This window comes from Triturus cristatus, chromosome 1_1 (assembly GCF_964204655.1).
Source record: "Triturus cristatus chromosome 1_1, aTriCri1.1, whole genome shotgun sequence".
Classification (NCBI taxonomy): domain Eukaryota; kingdom Metazoa; phylum Chordata; class Amphibia; order Caudata; family Salamandridae; genus Triturus; species Triturus cristatus.
In genome coordinates, this window is record NC_140579.1 from 911,023,990 (window position 1) to 911,042,976 (window position 18,987).

The window sequence follows — 18,987 nt, forward strand, 5'->3', positions numbered from 1 at the left end:
TAGGGAATAGATTGTGTAGATACGTCAACGTTTCGACCCAAGGTGTGCGTGATTCAAGAGGAGTCACAGCGGGTCTTCTTCCGGTCAAGGGGGGACAGCCTATGAGAACAAGCATTGGCATAGCAAATAGGTCTCACCTTTGGGACCTTATAAGTGTTTAGCCATTCAACAGTTAATGTTGTTGCAGTAAGGATATTGTGCTGCATAACTAAATACTTATAAGGTCCCAAAGGCGAGACCTATTGGCTATGCCAATACTTGTTAGCTGGTAGCGGACGCATGTGGTATAAATGGCCGATCGTTGTCATAGTAACCAACGCCGTCACACACATGGCTGCCGGAGACATGGCGCACCTAAACGGACTACAGAGTCAGACACCAAAGTAACCACTACGATGATAGTGGTATTCAAGCGGGTACCCACTGGGTCCATGCCATAGGATGCAGACTCCGCATTTGATGTGCACTCGCGATGCCTTGTTAGCGACCTGTCGCGCAGCTCATAAACAGGCCAGACTTACAAACAAACAAGCACATTCTAACCAAGCTCAAACACAATCTGTAATTAAACCGTTCCAACAAAAAATAAAATTCTACTCATAATGACAAAATAAGGAAACACGTCTCTCTGCACTCACCAAGAGATGTGAACTCTGAGGGCAACCAGCGACGTCTGATTAACCAGCAGAGGCAGCATGAACGTACAGTTGCCAGCTGGGGGGGGGGGGGGGGGGGGGGGGGGGGGAGAGAAAGGGAAAGAGTGCGAAAGAGAGAGAGAAAGGGGGAAAGAGAGCGAGAGAGGGGGAGAGCGAGAGAGAGAGAGAAAGAGAGCGGGAGAGAGAAAGAGAGAGAGAGAAAGAAAAAAAAGAAGTGCACGAAAAGGATGGGAGGAGAAAAAGGATGAGGTTGCCTGGAGCCAGGGTGGTGACGGATAACACGTGGTGGAAGGTGAAGTAAATTATACCCAATACTGCTGGGATTGTTGGACAAGGGAGGAGCCTAGTCAACCTTTCTGGACAGGGGAGTAGCTTCAATTGGTGCAGCGAACGTGAAACAGGAGTAAACACGTATACCCAGTTGAGACCGGGTGAATTATAGTATCCAAACAACAATGTCTCAACCAGTAATTATAGGAACAATTTTAAAGAAATGCATAAATCATCAAGGAGGGAAACAAGAGACCCAAGTAGGAAAAAATTATTTTGTAATTATTATTATACAAAAAACTTATAGCAGCACTATAATACAATTAAATCAAATTAAAGTAGCCAAACATACACCAATTGTGTACTGACCGTGCTCAGTGCAAGTGATGAGTGCAGTGACACAAGTGATATATACAGTGTGGGCGGCGCAAGGTGAAAGAACAGCATTAATCATGAACAAATTACTAAAGTACAATGAATAATTTGCAATAAGGTATAAATCCTTAAGTGGCCGTAGGTTACACTGGGATGTCGACGGCGTTTCGAACTTATACACTTAGGTCATCATCAGGATAATGGCTACAATTTGAAGAGTGCTGTATAAAAGTAAAGAAAGAAAAGAATAGGTGGATCATCTTTAGGAAAACGGTAAATCACAAAAGGAGGAAGTTTGAGAAAAAGGGGGAAAAAAATTAGTAGGGGTAGGGGGTGGGAGGCGGGGGGGGTGTGGAAGGGGGAGGCAGGGGTGGGGGACGGAGGAGGGGTGGGGGGGATGAATATGCCATCACGAAAAAGTATGATTAGGGGTAAATCTCAATATGGTGAATAAATGTGTTAAATCACCTGATATTTGGTCTAGAGGAGTCAAGCAGGGGGCTAATAGGGCATATGTCAGAGGCTCCTCCGTTGGATGTACTCACGATGTACTATCGGGCACCAAACATGTAAACCCAGACTGTGAAGAAAAAAACATTTGTAATCGAGGTTTATCAAAGGACGGAGGGTAGTGGTGAATAAGAAGAATTAACGTACCGAACATGGGCAGGGTCTTATTGGAAAGTCAGACCGCACTCCGAGTTATATGGGCCGTCCCTCCTCTCCCTCCCTCTGTTCTTATGCATTTGCATCGCGCAGTTCTTTGTTACTTGTTCCCCCGGGGCACTTGATTGACCTGTGAGTTCACGGTCTAGCGTTTCCTTTGGGAGGCGCGCTTGCGCATTTTGCACTTCCGCATTGATTGTACTTCTAGGTACCGGCACACCGCGACGCGGAACACAGTCATTCTGGCGATTTGATTCCGTGTGCTCTGCCGGCGATTTGTCGCCCGATTCATTCAAGGAGATCAACGGCCATTGTGCATCCATGTTACGCCCATGTTTCATTCCTGATTTGACCGTTTGTTACATCAATGACTCAGAATAATTGGTAAGTGCTGCTTTAAACTGACATGGCTTTATCGGTTGACTGCTAGTTAAGGCCGGTAACTAAATTCTGTTTCCTTCGGTTACAGAGTTGGGCATATAATTGTACCCATCCATGCTGTAGACCGCCCATATAACTCGGAGTGCGGTCTGACGTTCCAATAAGACCCTGCCCATGTTCGGTACGTTAATTCTTCTTATTCACCACTACCCTCCGTCCTTTGATAAACCTCGATTACAAATGGTTTTTTCTTCACAGTCTGGGTTTACATGTTTGGTGCCTGATAGTACATCGTGAGTACATCCAACGGAGGAGCCTCTGACATATGCCCTATTAGCGCCCTGCTTGACTCCTCTAGACCAAATATCAGGTGATTTAACACATTAATTCACCATATTGAGATTTACCCCTAATCATACTTTTTCGTGATGGCATATTCATCACCCCCCCTCCCCCCGCCCCCTCCTCCGTCCCCCACCCCTACTAATTTTTTCCCCCCTTTTTCTCAAACTTCCTCCTTTTGTGATTTACCGTTTTCCTAAAGATGATCCACCTATTCTTTTCTTTCTTTACTTTTATACAGCACTCTTCAAATTGTAGCCATTGTCCTTATGATGACCTAAGTGTATAAGGTCGAAACGCCGTCGACATCCCAGTGTAACCAACGGCCACCTAAGGATTTATACCTTATTGCAAATTATTCATTGTACTTTAGTAATTTGTTCATGATTAATGCTGTTCTTTCACCTTGCGCCGCCCACACTGTATACATCACTTGTGTCACTGCACTCATCACTTGCACTGAGCACGGTCAGTACACAATTGGTGTATGTTTGGCTACTTTAATTTGATTTAATTGTATTATAGTGCTGCTATAAGTTTTTTGTATAATAATAATAATTACAAAAGAATTTTTTCCTACTTGGGTCTCTTGTTTCCCTCCTTGATGATTTATACATTTCTTTAAAATTGTTCCTATAATTACTTGTTGAATTGAATTGAATTGATTTTTGTATAGCGCGATTGCTGCCTAATGGGCGTCCAAGCGCTGAGCATGAAGACAGAACTGGGTAATGCGAAGAGGGTTTAGAGCTCGGTGGACCTGGCAAACAGGAAGGTCTTCAACTGTTTGCGGAAGGAGAGTAAGTTCGAGTTAGTCCGGAGTTGTAAAGGAAGTGAGTTCCACAACTTCGAGGTGTTTAGGGAGAACATCCTTCCTCCGGTCCTAGCTCTCCTTACTTTGGGTACCATGGCCAGGAAGGCCTCCGTAGATCGAAGGATTCTTTTTGGAAGGTAATGGGTGACTAAATTGTCATTAATTGCTGGTCCTGTCTTCCAAAAAGCCCGGTGGGCAATGCATAATGCCTTGAATGCCACTCTCTGCCTCACTGGCAGCCAGTGCAGGCTATTTAATGCGGGTCTCGCTGACTGAGTTCGTGGAATCTGTAGCAGGGTCCGGGCAGCACAGTTCTGTACCACCTGTAGCTTTCGTAAGGTCATCTCGGGGGCTCCCACGTATAAGGCGTTGTTCGAATCTAGCCGGGACTGAATCAGGCCCTGTACTGCCACTTGTTTGGCTTCCATTGGCAGAAGAGGTAGAACTTTCCTCAATGTTCTAAGTAGGCCAAAACAAGTGGCGGATAGCTTACTGGCCTGAGTGGAGAAAGAGAGACTTTTGTCGAGCTATACTCTTAGGCTTTTTACACTTTCCTTAGGGGTAGGAGGGGTGCCCAGGCACGGAGGCCATAGGGAGATGAAGGATACTGGTGAAGCTGGGCCCAGGAGCATGAGCTCGGTTTTATCTCCATTAAGTTTTAGGGAGGAGCATGTCATCCACTCCTTGACATCCTCTAGACATTTCATCAGGCCTTCCGAAGTTTGTCTGGTACCCTCTTGAGCCAGCGATACCACTAGCTGGGTATCGTCAGCATATGATATGATTTTGATACCGTATGGTTCGACGACCCTAGCCAGTGGTTTCATGTATATGTTGAACAGCGCAGGGCTTAAAGAAGAGCCCTGCGGCACCCCACAGCTTAGTGATTTTCTGGCTGATACTGTTTCCCCGTCAAAGATCTGAAAAGACCTGTTGGTAAGGAAGGAGTCAAACCACCTTAAAGCATCGCCCGTTACTCCGATATTGCATAGACGGTTCAGCAAGGTAGCATAGCTGACCGTATCAAAGGCTACACTTAGGTCAAGGAGGATCACTGCCACTGATCCTCCCCGATCTAGTATCCTTCGTGTTTCTTCGGTAACCGCTAGCAAGGCGGTTTCAGTACCATGCTTGGGTCTGAATCCTGTCTGGGTTGGGTTCAAAAGCAGGTTGTTTTCAAGAAATTGGACTAGCTGGATGTTTATATACTTCTCCAGGACCTTACTTACCCAGGGGAGTAATGAAATAGGGCGGTAACTGGAGTGGTCTTCTGGGTTGAGATTAGGTTTTTTTAACAGTGCCCGTACCATGGCTCTCTTCCATCCAATGGGTACTGTACAGGAGGAGATGGAGGAGTTAAGTAGATCCAGAATCACGGGCAGGGTGGCTTGGCTTGCCTGGAGCAATATCTCCGGTGGAGCTGGGTCACGGGGAGAGCCAGATTTGACTTGGCGTGCCAATTGATGGAGGGTGTCAAGATCTAATGGGGGGAAGAGTTCCAGATTTGGCTGGTCTGGGAGGGTGGGGTGTCTCGAAAATGTTTGATTGGGTGCTCCTGGATTAGTGGCTGCTATCGGGAAGGAGGAGTAGATCTGGGTGACTTTGTTGTGAAAAAAGTCCGCTAGTTCATTACCTTGTTCTTGTGTTTTAATCAAGGGAGGAGCCGTGTTCACTTTGGTGCATTTTTTTACTAAGTGAAAAATTTCCTTGGGTTTAGATTTTGCTTCCATAATTTTGTCTGCAAAGTAGGTGGCCTGGGCCGCCCTAACCCCGTCTCTATAGGCCTTAATTGCCTCTTTGTATTGGGACTTCTTTTCAGGTAGGAAGTCTGGTCGCCACGCTCTCTCTCGTTTCCTGCAGAGGCTTTTTTATATCTCTTAAAGTGTCTGAGAACCAGGGTGCTGATTTGTGCAGCCTCTTTGGTATAGATCTCCGAAGAGGAAGAATTGTATCCAGTGAGTCCCTGATCCATCCCTCATAGTTCTTGTTAGCTAAGTTGGGGTCAGTACAGGAGGGTGGGCGGGTGGGTGGAATCTAGGTTAGTTAACCAAGACTCTATAGGTAGTTTTGTCCAATTTCTCTTTGTTATGGTTTGGGGAGTGGGCAGGGGGGTCTTGCCGGTGAGCCAGGTAAGTGGGACTAAAAAATGGTCCGACCATGGGAGGCGAGTGGGTTGCCCCACCACCAGCTCAGTGCAATTGCTAAAAATCGGGTCGAGGAGGTTACCCTTTTCATGGGTAGGGGCTGTGACCAGCTGAGTTAACTGTAGGGCTGCTAGATCATCTGTTAGTTCCCTAGCAGTATGATCTGTGGGGGAATTGAAATAGAAATTAAGATCTCCTAGGACCGTGTAATTGGCGGAGGTCAGGATTCGATTGGCTATGATGTCTGGAAGAGATCTATGGAACAACTTAGCCGGATCTGGGGGGCGATATATCAGAGTGCCGGAGAAGGAACTGTTCGCAGTGAAATCTATGCTGAATGCTAGGCTCTCGCACTCAGGAATAGTTTCAGTTGTAGTGCGACAGCCATACTGGTCTTTTAGTATGATAGCCAGGCCTCCACCTCTCCCCTTTGTCCGGTCTAGTCTGTAGATTTGAAAACCGGATGGTAAAGCTGAGACTATGTCTGGCTCCGATTGAGACGTAAGCCATGTCTCAGTCAGGAAGATGGCATCCGGATTGCGCTCCTCTAGTAGCAGGGCAATTTGTGTGCTGTGCCTCGGTAGAGACCGGCAATTCAGCATATACATATAATATTCCTGCGTCGTGGTTGGCGGCGTAGTATTGTGGAAGGGATGTTTACATCCTGGGCAGCGAGAGGGGAGTTCAGCTGGTGGATAGGAATGTGTGCAGTGTGCAGTGGTTGCATTTCCTAAGTTGTGGATGGCCGCCGAGCTGTACGTCCTGAAATGGGTGGTGTGGAGGGCAGGGGTAGGGGCCCCTGGTCCCGTCTGTTCGCGGACGGGCGCAGACGGGCTTGCCTTTGGCGCGCCTTCGGCGCACCAAACATTGGTTGAGACATTGTCAATTGGTGCAGCGGCACCGGGATGTAGAGGCTAAGGAATGAAGAGAAGAGTGCAGACGTCAGAGAAGCTGTGAATAGACTGAAGGGACAAACGGGGACACAGCAAACAAGAGAAACGCTACGCTATACAACCATAATACACACAATGATCAACTTTTGAAATATATAGATGGAGATAGACATTGGTAAAGAAATGAAAGACGATCAGAAAATAGAGCTTAATGAAGGCGGGAGAAAGAACAATAGGGGTGCGAGGGAGGACAGTCAATGACAGAGAAAGGGAAAAATAAACGAAAGGTGAGACTGAAAGGAAAGGAACTGGGAAGTGTGAATGGGGATGAACGTGCACTGTAAAGCTAGGACCGAGAGAAAGGGGTGGAAGAGCCAAGAAGCGTAATGCTAATTGCATTAAAGTAGCACTTTATACCCCTTGCAAGGCGCCGAAGAGCACTGTCGGAGCGGCAACGAGTGAGACTACGAGGTAGTGCGTGGTTGGAAGGGGCATGTGGCTGAAATGTACATGCTCACGGGAGATTACGTCACCGGCGGCGAAATATGTCATCGGAATCTTGCCTTCTCAGAGTGGCGCTTTAAATGAAAAAAATGGGAAGGGACTGGTGAGTGCTTGAGGCGGATCTTACTGCCACGTCTACTGAGAGGAGGAAGGCAACATTTTCGGCTCCTCCCCGGTGGAGCACAGAGGAAAACGGCAGAAGCAGTCAGGGAAGGACGGATGCTTGGTGAGTGTTTCTTGTCCCTGTCGCATCATGTGAGATGTGACCGCACTGCGCCGCCTGTTTTTGGTGTGCAGGAAGTGGGTACTTGGATAAATTCAAGCAGAACCACCCACCTGTGTTTGTCAGTCATGTGTGGTAGGAGTCATAAGTCTCATGTTACCCCAACAATTTGTAACATGCCCCATATCACAGCGAGGCTTTAGAATAAACTCACACACCAGCTGAGTTGACCGAACACTTGCCTTTGTTCTAGTTTATAGCCGATCCAGTGGCCCAAGGCAATTCCCGATCTTGAAGGGTACCCAAGTTTAAAATATCCACACCCTGGCACTAATGTGGTTTGGAGGCGAGGGAAAGTGAAAGGGTTCGTCCCCCCACAACCATAGAACTTCTCCACTCACCTACAATAAGTTGGCAAACTGCAGGAGTACATGCTGTGATGTCATACTTGCGGTAGCCTTTCAACAATTGTTCCTAAAGTGGCAATGTTTATTTTTGAATGTATTGGTTTGCAAGTAACAACAAGCACTGTAATACAAGCGCGGCCCCGAAAGTTAATTGTGAGAGGGGGAGCAGGAGAGGAGACCGCGAGTGGTGCGCGCTGGGGAGAGGCACGTCTGGCGAGTGGTGTGCGATGTGCGCGCACCAGGACGAGAGAGGAAAGCCAGATGGCGCCTCTGGTCGTAACTGTCCGCGTAACCGCACGCTCTAGGCCACACAAAAAGCTGTGGTTGGCTTTTTAAAAGTCCACTCACTAAATGTCTCGCCAGAGCAGCGCATGCGCTGGCTCAGGCGTGACCTAAAAATGATGAATCATGCGTCTGGTGTGTTACATGATGTAAAACAGTTTGACCAATGGTTATTAGGACCTACCAGTGAGGCTAGCAACCAAATGACTGTTGAGCGCTTCAGTTGGTGAACCACCAGGGGTTGGATTCTGTAGGAGTAATAGGAGGGCAAGACTGAGAAGGGGCTCCACGGCATGGGTTACTTATAACCAGACCGAAGGACTGAGTGATTACCTTGTCATCCTCCAGGGATGGCAATATATTTGCCATATATATCACACTAGAGGGTTCTCAAGGTGGAGTAAGACAAAGCATCAAACATCACTAACTCCAAATGAATGCAACTCACAAAAAGTGATGGAATGCTACTATACTAGAAGGGGAAGTCAGCGTGTGTGAAAAAGGGGGGGGGAGGGGGAAGAAATCTTTTCTTTTAAAGACGAGAACCCTCACTCACCCGAGGGTGACATGCTTCATCATTGGGTCCCCTCTTGCACACTGCAACCGCAAGGTATACAGTGTGGGCTACAACTCTCAGAGAAGCAAGGAGAGGAGCATGAGGTGTTTTATGAGGTTGCCAATTTAGGCAGGGGGAGTAAGGGGCAGAGTGTAAATCAAAAAAGTTGTGAATAGGTAAAACTAGCTACAGGGTAACAGAATTTACTTTACTAGTAGTTCCCATCAGCTAGGGTTAAAACGAGGTGATATAGGATTGAAATAATATCCTAGTTCTCAGTGGTCGACATGTTTCTGCCAGGTGACTACTCGTTCGCGGCATTCATCAGGACCTCTCAGTAATATCACTCTGCTACAAAAATAATGGAATAAAATGCAATAATGAGGTATTTGTAACAACAGAACCAGCTGCAGTCCGGTCCAGTGTTTCTAAAAATGAAAACAGTTAACAAATTAATCATCAAAACGTCATGGTCTCCCACCACACACCAAGACCGACACCACGCACGTGATATGTGTTACACAAGTGGTTAGGAAAGGGACAAACAACTTTGAGGTAAGTATACATAATAGACTCACCTAGGGGTAATGTTAATTTACCTCTACCTTTCGAGGAATGATGCCTCAGATCATTAATTACTAAAAAAAGGACAAAAGAACGGCTCAAAATGGTTCACCCACGTTGCACATAACAGGACAAATAGAATTAACGTCTAGCACTTCTGTAGTTAATACAGACAGACCAAAGTCTGTTAAATTCATCAATAAGGAGTGTTTCAAAACTGTAATTAGAGGTGATAACTCCATAGCTCACACATCTCGAAAAACAGGTGTCACAGACTCATTCGATACGAGCACCCCGCTATGACAATGTCAAGCGTGTACTTGAAGGTATCGGCAGGGCAATGTAGGGACCTACAGTGTATCAATTATAAATACAACCCATCTCAGCAGCGCACATATCAAATGGCGGCCAAACATACTACGCCTACAGTACCTTATGTTGATCTGTGCCTGAAGGTTATGTGCCCTCATGAAGCTATACACAATATATGCATAATTATTTTCTTGTTCGAGACACATGTTGGTCATAGATTTCCAGATACATCAGAGACACTATCACTTTATTATGCATTGTGCACCATCTTACAATAGAGTGTGTAGCTGGTTTTTCTCTATGCACTGAACTATATGTTTATTTCCTTTTTCATTTGTCTGGATACACGACTATGCTGAGTCGTGCAGGAGCGACTTTACTTATCCCTGTTGAGCTCACATTTTCAAAATCGCTAGATCTCAGTACACTGTAGCCATACCGCTTCAATGCCAATGTGGTGGCTATTTATACATGAACCCGTAATATAGGAGCATGTTCACGCTATTTTCGCCAGCCTTTCTACAGTGTTTTACCTTCCCCACATGTTAGAACTACATCTCCCATGATTCCTTGTGAACTGGACGTCTATTGTTGACTTCCGGGTAGACGCACTCATGGAGTTACTTGCGGGGAGTTAAAAGCATTTGGAGACGCGCTGTCTCTCCCCCTTCGGTTGGTGTCATGCACGCAAGGACACAGATCAACATAAGGTACTGTAGGCGTAGTATGTTTGCCCGCCATTTGATATGTGCGCTGCTGAGATGGGTTGTATTTATAATTGATACACTGTAGGTCCCTACATTGCCCTGCCGATACCTTCAAGTACACGCTTGACATTGTCATAGCGGGGTGCTCGTATCGAATGAGTCTGTGACACCTGTTTTTCGAGATGTGTGAGCTATGGAGTTATCACCTCTAATTACAGTTTTGAAACACTCCTTATTGATGAATTTAACAGACTTTAGTCTGTCTGTAGCAATATTAACTACAGAAGTGCTAGACGTTAATTCTATTTGTCCTGTTATGTGCAACGTGGGTGAACCATTTTGAGCCGTTCTTTTGTCCTTTTTTTTAGTAATTAATGATCTGAGGCATCATTCATCGAAAGGTAGAGGTAAATTAACATTACCCCTAGGTGAGTCTATTATGTATACTTACCTCAAAGTTTTTTGTCCCTTTCCTAACCACGTGTGTAACACATATCACGTGTGTGGTGTCGGTCTTGGTGTGTGGTGGGAGACCATGACGTTTTGATGATTAATTTGTTAACTGTTTTCATTTTTAGAAACACTGGACCGGACTGCAGCTGGTTCTGTTGTTACAAATACCTCATTATTGAGTATGGTTTTTATTCCATTATTTTAGTAGCAGAGTGATATTACTGAGAGGTCCTGATGAATGCCGCGAACGAGTAGTCACCTGGCAGAAACATGTCGACCACTGAGAACTAGGATATTATTTCAATCCTATATCACCTCGTTTTAACCCTAGCTGATGGGAACTACTAGTAAAGTAAATTCTGTTACCCTGTAGCTAGTTTTAACTATTCACAACTTTTTTGATTTACACTCTGCCCCTTACTCCCCCTGCCTAGATTGGCAACCTCATAAAACACCTCATGCTCCTCTCCTTGCTTCTCTGAGAGTTGTAGCCCACACTGTATACCTTGCGGTTGCAGTGTGCAAGAGGGGACACAATGATGAAGCATGTCACCCTCGGGTGAGTGAGGGTTCTCGTCTTTAAAAGAAAAGATTTCTCCCCCCCCCCCCTTTTTCACACACGTCGACTTACCCTTCTAGTATAGTAGCATTCCATCACTTTTTGTGAGTTGCAATATATTTGCCATCCCTGGAGGATTATACCCCTTTACTTCTGCATCCTTACTGCTTTTTGACTCGCGCCACAGCTGATGTGATTCTTCAACATCACTTCAACTCATACTGATACTCAAAAAAACAACTAATAACCTATATAGACACTCATGTAGCTACTCACCAACCCATGCAGCCACTTATACACAAAGTGAGAGACTGATACAGATATTTACATATTTAAACTTTACTCACTAAGCCATGTATTTACTAAGATACACTTAATCAGTCAGTTACACAATCAATTTTTCAAAAACAAATCATCCATTTAGACCAGGGGTCTTCAATCTGTGGGGCGCGACCCCCAGGGGGGGCGTGGACTCACATAAAGGGGGTCGCGCATTCCCGATCGCACTCCTGCCTGGATCCGGAATCCAAAACGTGTGCTCTTTGTTTTGAATTCCGAAGAGTGCATTTCAATGTGCTCTCTGATTGGAGAACATCGGAAAACAAGGCTTCGAAGAACTGGTGAGTCAGCTGCCTCTTCCTTTCTCCACATCCACTATGCCCTACTTTTCACCCCTCAGACATACACACATACACCCAGAAATGCCAACCCTCCCGATTCAGGCGGGAGACTACCGATTTCAAGGCTAGTCTCCCGCCTCCCGATCCCTGCAAGCAAAAACCCGATTCCTCGGGGTTTCAGCTGACAGGGCTTGGTATTGTGTAACAGGCTAATTTTTCCAGCAATAGTCAGAGTGGCGATGCAGGGGCTCTAGAAGGGGTGAAAAACCAACACAGCCTCGTTGGCAAGTAAATGGTCTTTTAAAGACCTGTGAAGTACTGGGGGGGGGGCTGTGTGTTTGCACTGGAAGCTGTTTCAGCCCGGGCTGAAACACGGGGGGAGGGGGGGGATGCACTGCCAGCAACTTGCCAGGCCATTGCACAACACTTGCATCACCTGCCATTGCCTCCATGCTTCTGAAAGGTAAAAAAAACGTGCATTTGTGTTTCGAAAATGTCCGATCCTGCAGCAGCTCACTTCCAAAGCCCATACATGTCAGTAACCCGATTCAAGGCCATAGTCTCCCGATTTTTTTTTTTTTTAATCTCCCACTTTGCTCTTCTGAAATGTTGGCATGTATGCATACACCCCTCACCTTTATTTCAAACTATGCTATTTCTGAAACCTGGCTACATTACAAAAGTAACATTTATTTATGTTCACTTCCTCTTTCACACTGACTGCATAAGCCTTTTTACTCTCCTATTCTGCGTGGTCCCTTGATTTCTTTGAAATCGATTTTTAACAGCATCATTCCGCCGCTACTAGGTGACATCAAACAACAGCAAAGTACTGAAATTATGTATGTGCTATGAATGTGTACGTGGGCTATTTTCCAAAAATCATGCATTAGGAATGGATTATGAGTTCGCAGATCGCAGTGATCTGGGTCTGGTGGCTCAGTAAACTTTTGTACATGTTCCAGGAGTTTCTCTTTGACCACATGTTCACAGGTTCGAATTTCGGTGAGTGCACTCTGCCTTCCATCCTTACGAGGTTGATAAAATAACTATTGTTGAGTTTGGTAAAAATAAACATCAGTTATCTGTCAGTGACACCAAGGGGCCTTCTTGGGGTGAGCTGGACACTCTGCAAATACGCCTATTGTTTAGATATCAAGTGAATGAGAAAGGCATCAGAGGTAAAATTTAAGAAAGTGGCAGTGTGCCATTGTTTCTACCTTGCAATGAAATGTCTTGGCCTGAATAGTATTTATTAGCTTGAATGTATATTGTGGGAAGGTATTTTAAGTTTTTTAATAAAAATCAATGTTTTGTTCAAGTACTGTTAGCCAAAAGGTGGATGGAAGACACACTGATAAAGTTAACATGTTAATGGAGCCTCCTGTGCCTCAAAACATACCTACACTGCACTCATATTTTGATCTTCATTACTATCATCATAGATTCTGGCAGCATTATGAACAGTCTTGTACCAGTTCTATACTTTATCAGAGCACACCGCATCTTGCATCAGTGGGTCTTTAGAGGCTATCCAGAGACAAAAAAATTCTTTTGATACTGTGATGTGAAAGGCGCTTAGACTGCGTGATCTCTCTTCCTATGGCACAGAAGCAACGGTCTTCCTTTCAAAGTGGATAGACCGGAGCAGGCAATATCATTTGCTTCATGCAAACATAATCCCACATTCAAATTGGCCCATTATGGGAGATGGAAAAAAATTGTTGTCCTCTGGTAGTCAAATTATATAAACATGTGCAGTAACTATCCACACATCTTACCAGGCCATTATTAGTTGGTAAATACCCAGATAACAGTTTGAACATTACTGCTTGCTTTATTCCTAGACTTATTCATTTGTCAAGTGAGCAAGGCGCCATAGCTGATGAACACCAATTCTGAATATCAATTAAAGAGTGAAATACAACATGCCAATAGTGAACGTTAGAGTTGCAGTGCAAGAAACGCAACAAGGTATAGACTGCAATAAGCATATTTGTGAAACAGGAGACAATAGCTGCAAATATTTGCTATACTTTTGGAGGGAAAAAAGTGAGAAGAACAGAACACCTGTCCACAAAGGAGGGTGTTCATGGTCAGGCCCCAGAGCCTAACCAACTTTACTATCACAGCTTCATGTGGGCTTATTTGAATTGTAACCATTTAAGGATCAGTTTGTGGAGTCGTTTCTTTTTTTGGTGGAGTTTTACATAGCACAAACTAGACCTGAAGGCATCTTTACATGAGCACCAGTTATGATACAGAGGGACACATTAATTTTTGTTAGGCATGAGGCGACTAAGTGATTTGCCCAGAATCACAAAATGTTGAGCGCCCTTGCCGAGACTAACCCGGTTCCCGAGCTCCGAGGCCGACCACCCTAGCCGTTATGCCATATTCTAGTAGTGATGTAATGAAAATAGTAAAAAAAAAACTATGGACGCTCTTCACACATGGCAGGAATTGGGTACAAACTGCAGCAAATTTTCTGTTACTTTGCAGCATATGGGCTCACGTATAGTAACTAACTGATAGAGGACATTATGAGGTTGGTAATTCTGCCATTTAGGGTGCATCGAATCATTTCATTTTGAGACATACATCTTTACACAATCAAGCCTGTAATCTTCTGGTCACAACAGTACTTGTCTGTTGAACAGAAGTGGTGGGGATTTGAACATGCCAACCCTCAGGGTTGTATAAACTCTCAATCATTTGTGTAGGCTCTTCACAGAACTTGTGAGTAAGCTGCCTCTTACCCCGCCTTCCTCCACATCCACCATGCCCTGGCTTTTCACTCCTCAGACACACACACAAACATACATGCACGCACACACGCACCCATTCTTATTTACAAGAATTCTCCTAAAGATGTTTCCCAGAATACTTTATTCCCCCTGGAAGATTTGTTCATTTAAAACAATCCGCTTTCTACTGCTGATGGCACTGGTTACATTTCCACCATCTCTCTGTTGCTACCCTCACCCCCTTTATTTTCACTCTCACCCTTTCCCCATTGATGTCTTTGGTATTCCTCTGCTCTGCCCCTGCTGTTGCCGCTCTCCTGTTTCCGTTTTTGTCATGCTGGCTTGAGGAAAGCCCTCAAAGGCTATCCTGGGCTCCTGGTGTTGGGGGTGTGGGGGGGGGTTGAGTGAGGTTCACTGGGGGTGAGGGGGTGCTGTGCCTCCGAAAGTAACAATCTTTTCAAACAAAAAGAGTTTTTTGAAGACAAAACTAGCCAGTTCCAGCACAATTCAATCTTGCGTTATCATTGAGTATTCAACACATGAAATAAGAAGAATACAGCCAGAGGCATCACGTGTTGTGTGCACTCGGATCCGAGCTCTCAGGGGGCTAGGTGAGTGTCTTTTACTTTTTTTCCGAGGCAGGGTTGGGGCAGCGCAGCTGTGGTGCCAGCTGCAGGTGCTCTGCCCCTATTAGAAATGGCACTGCCATCATGCAGCTGACAGTGGGGGCCGGAAGGGGTGAGGGGGGCTTGGAGGGAGCATAACACTGAAGGGATGAATGAGAAGAGCCCAGTCTGTGTGTGATTATTAGGTATTGAGAGACCGGGCCAGACATACTTTAATTGACAGATGAGAGGGATGGAAGGCAGGGGGTGGGAGAAAAGAGGCGTGAGTGAACTGCTTAACTCAGCACAACACCTCCAGGGTTTTAAGGGACCACTACTGCTCTCGGCCAGGTGAGCTTCTAATGTGCCGACATGTATTCCTGTGGGGTGGAAGGCCCTTCACAAAGGTTGACTAGACATCTTTCTGTTGTTCATTCCTGTATTTTGGTTATAAACTGGTACTGATGAGGTGAAATCTTGCCCAGTCTTATTGTGTGTAAAAAAATGTCAAAATAGTAAAGCAATACTACCCCAAAATATGCTTTATCACATAACATTATTTACATTTTCTTACCACACAATTTAGTCAGCCCTGCCTCATAATTTGGTCAATCCCTGCCTCATAATTTCAGTTGCCCTTCCTATAGGGCAGTCTGGAGGTGCTCAAAGGGCTGACAAGTCAGGTCAGTGAGTGGGTTGTTTTTTTTAGCTGCTCGCTGGCCTGTTTTCTGGTCCGGTGGACTGTATCAATCTTGATTTCTGTGCTACTACCACAAATACTGTCTGCAGGAAGCGAAAATGCATATAGTCTCCCATGCCTTACAAAGCACTTATATAGCTTGGTCTTTATAAGTTTAAAACTGCCACTTAATTTGGTCCTCCCCTGCCTCATAATTCAAGTTGCCCTGCCTATAGGGTAGTCTGGTAGTGCCCAAAGGGTAGCCAGTCAGTGTGTGGGTTTTTTTATGGTCAGGTGGAGCGTTTTTACTCTTGATTTCTGTGCTACTTCCACAAATATTTTCTGCAGAAGCACAAATGCATGCAGTCTACCATTACTTGCAAAACACCTATACAGCTCAATCCATTACAGGTTTAAAACTGCCCGCTTTACAAACAAGTGACTCTTTTTTTAGATCTCATATACACTGCCCTCACATGCAGTAAACTTCTTTGTCCACTCCGTGCTATATCCCTTATAGCTCAGTGAGCTCCAGTGATGAGTGAGAGGGCAGGCGACATTTGGTGGCACTAGTGGAAGCAAGTGAGTGTCAAGCATCTACAAATTGACCGTCTGTCAGGAGAAAAACAGGCACACCCATCACATTAGTTCAGAAATGTATCGTCACCCAAATAGGTTTTGTCAAATTATGCTTTGCTTGGGAAAAATAAAGTATTGTTGTGCATTTTTGGGCAATTCTTTTTGGAGACTTTATGTTTGAACTGAGTAGTAAGCCTGTGACTCCAATTCACAGTCAGCCACAAACCTTTGATTTGCTAAACACTGTTTAATAATATTTTCCCACCATAAAAATGATTTGCTGTGGGTACTTCGGGGCGTTTATTCTTGTCAATGATGAGGAGTACCAAGTTCTAGAAATTTTTGTCCGGAGGGGGGTCCTCAAGCCAGAAAATTTTGACAGGGGGGTCTCGGCATCAAAAAGTTTGAGGACCTCTGATTTAGACACTTATATACCCATTTATTCTTCCATCGACCTTGAGATATACATATATAAAACATATGTAATTTTCTGAAAAACACACATTCACTGGATGATGTCATCAGTGATGTCATCAGTGATGTCATTTGAGATGTCATCAGTGATGTCATGAGTGATGTCACTGACCATGTCATGAGTGATGTAATATGTGACGTCATCAGCAGTGCATTGCGGGCGCGCAAGTTATAGTTAGCTGAACTAACTAGAACGGGGGAATTTCAATGGTTTTGTACGAGTGAAAAGTCCAGCTAACTATAACGCCCCTGAAACCTATGGTTTTTTCAGTGAATTTCCAAGGTTTTTTAAATGCTAATTCCTAACTATAACGTGCCTGAAACCTATGTTTTTTTCAGTGAATTTCAAAGGTTTTTTAAAATGCTAATTTCTAACTATGCCTACAGAGATAGGACATGTGAAGAAAGAAGAAAAAACGCACAGAAAGAAAAAAAGAAATGCAGAAAGAAGCAACAGAAGTCCTCAAAGACGAAGAAAAGTGCAGGAAGAAGGATAACGTGCAGAAAGAACAAACAGAATAGCAGAAAGAAGCCTTGTTGCAAAATCATCCTGTACCCTCAACTTTTTCAGACGGATACTGGTGGTAACTGAGTCTGACTAACCAGTCCTAGAGCCAGTGCTATGTTAAAAGACACTCAGAATACAGTGAAAACACCTACATACACTAGGGAACACTATGCGTTGGGGTCCCCCTGTGATCAGCATGACCTCCTCTGTAAGCCCCTAGTATATAATCGGGCAGGGGGTTAAAACTTCCTCTTAAAACGCGCCACAGGGCATGTTTGCACACGTCACCTCAGGCCCCGTCCCCTCACTTCCCCACTGTGTAAACACGCCCTGTGGCCGTTTTAAGTTGGGAGATTAAGTCCCCTTGAATCCTGAGGGTCCCTAGGGTCCAACTAGCCCACTAGGTACCTCCAGTAAGCGCCACAGAGCTGCGTTGCAGAGAGGTGTAAAAAGTGGCACGGCCTGGACCACTTCTCTGCAACGCAGCTCAGTGGCGCTTACTGGAAGCACCTGGTGCGCTAGTTAGCCCCCAGGGGCCCTCAGTATTGAAGGGGAAATATTTCCCCAACTTAAAACGCGCCATAGGGCGTGTTTGCACACGTCCCCTCAGGCCCCGTCCCCTCCCTTCCCCACTGTGTAAACACGCCCTGTGGCCGTTTTTTTAAGATGGGAGATTAAGTCCCCATGAATCCTGAGGATCCCTAGGGGCAAAATAGCCCACTAGGTACATCCAGTAAGCGCCATTGCAGAGAGGTCTAAAAAGGGGCATGGCCTGCACCACCTCTCTGCAACGCAGAGCAGTGGCGCGTACTGGAAGCACCTGGTGGGCTAGTTGGCCCCCAGGGTCCCTCAGGATTGAAAGGGAATTATTTCCCCAACTTAAAACGCACCACAGGGCTTATTTGCACACGTCACCTCAGGCCCCGTCCCCTCCCTTCACCACTGTGTAAACGCGCCCTGTGGCCGTTCTAAGTTGAGAGATTAAGTCCCCTTGAATCCTAAGGGTCCCTAGGGTCAAACTAGCCCACTAGGTACCTCCAGTAAGCGCCACAGAGCTGCGTTGCATAGGGGTGTAAAAAGGGGCGTGGCCTCAGAACTGCAACGCAGCTCCCTGGCGCATACTGGAGATACCTGTTGGGCTAGTTGGCCCTCAGGGACCCTCAGTATTGAAGGGGAATTAATTCCCCAACTTACAACTGGCCAGGGGGCGCGTTTGCAGAGTGCTGCAAGGAGGGGGCGTGGCCTCCAGCGCGATGCCGGTCTTTTATTTATTTTTTTAAGAAGGAGGGCTGTGTGGCCCCCCTTCTTTTTATAATTTACTGGCTCTGGGGACCCCATCCCCCAGGGTCTGCACCCTAATTTTTTGTTGTTGAAAAAAATTAATTTGGCCCTCCCAAGGCCCCGGGTCATGGCCTTTTTTTTTTTTATTCTTTAGGAGGGGGCTGCGTTGCCCCCCTCCTCAGGCCACGTATGGCCCCAGGGACCCCATCCCCCGGGGCCGGCCTTTGTTTTTTATTATTTTAAAAAAATATATATTTATAGAAACACCTAGGCCATGCTGGACAAACCGTATGTACCTATCACCATGACGATTTGCGTGATATTCATTAAAAGGCGACTATGCATAGAATGAATCCACATGGAATGTATTTACACCGCTAGTGAAG

General features: G+C 45.5%; 1 protein-coding gene across 6 annotated transcripts in view; it reads right to left on the minus strand.

The window, feature by feature from the left end:
• LOC146871272 (uncharacterized) overlaps positions 1-18,987 on the minus strand; it is a 777,218-nt gene that overhangs the window by 28,755 nt on the left and 729,476 nt on the right. The window lies entirely within an intron of this gene.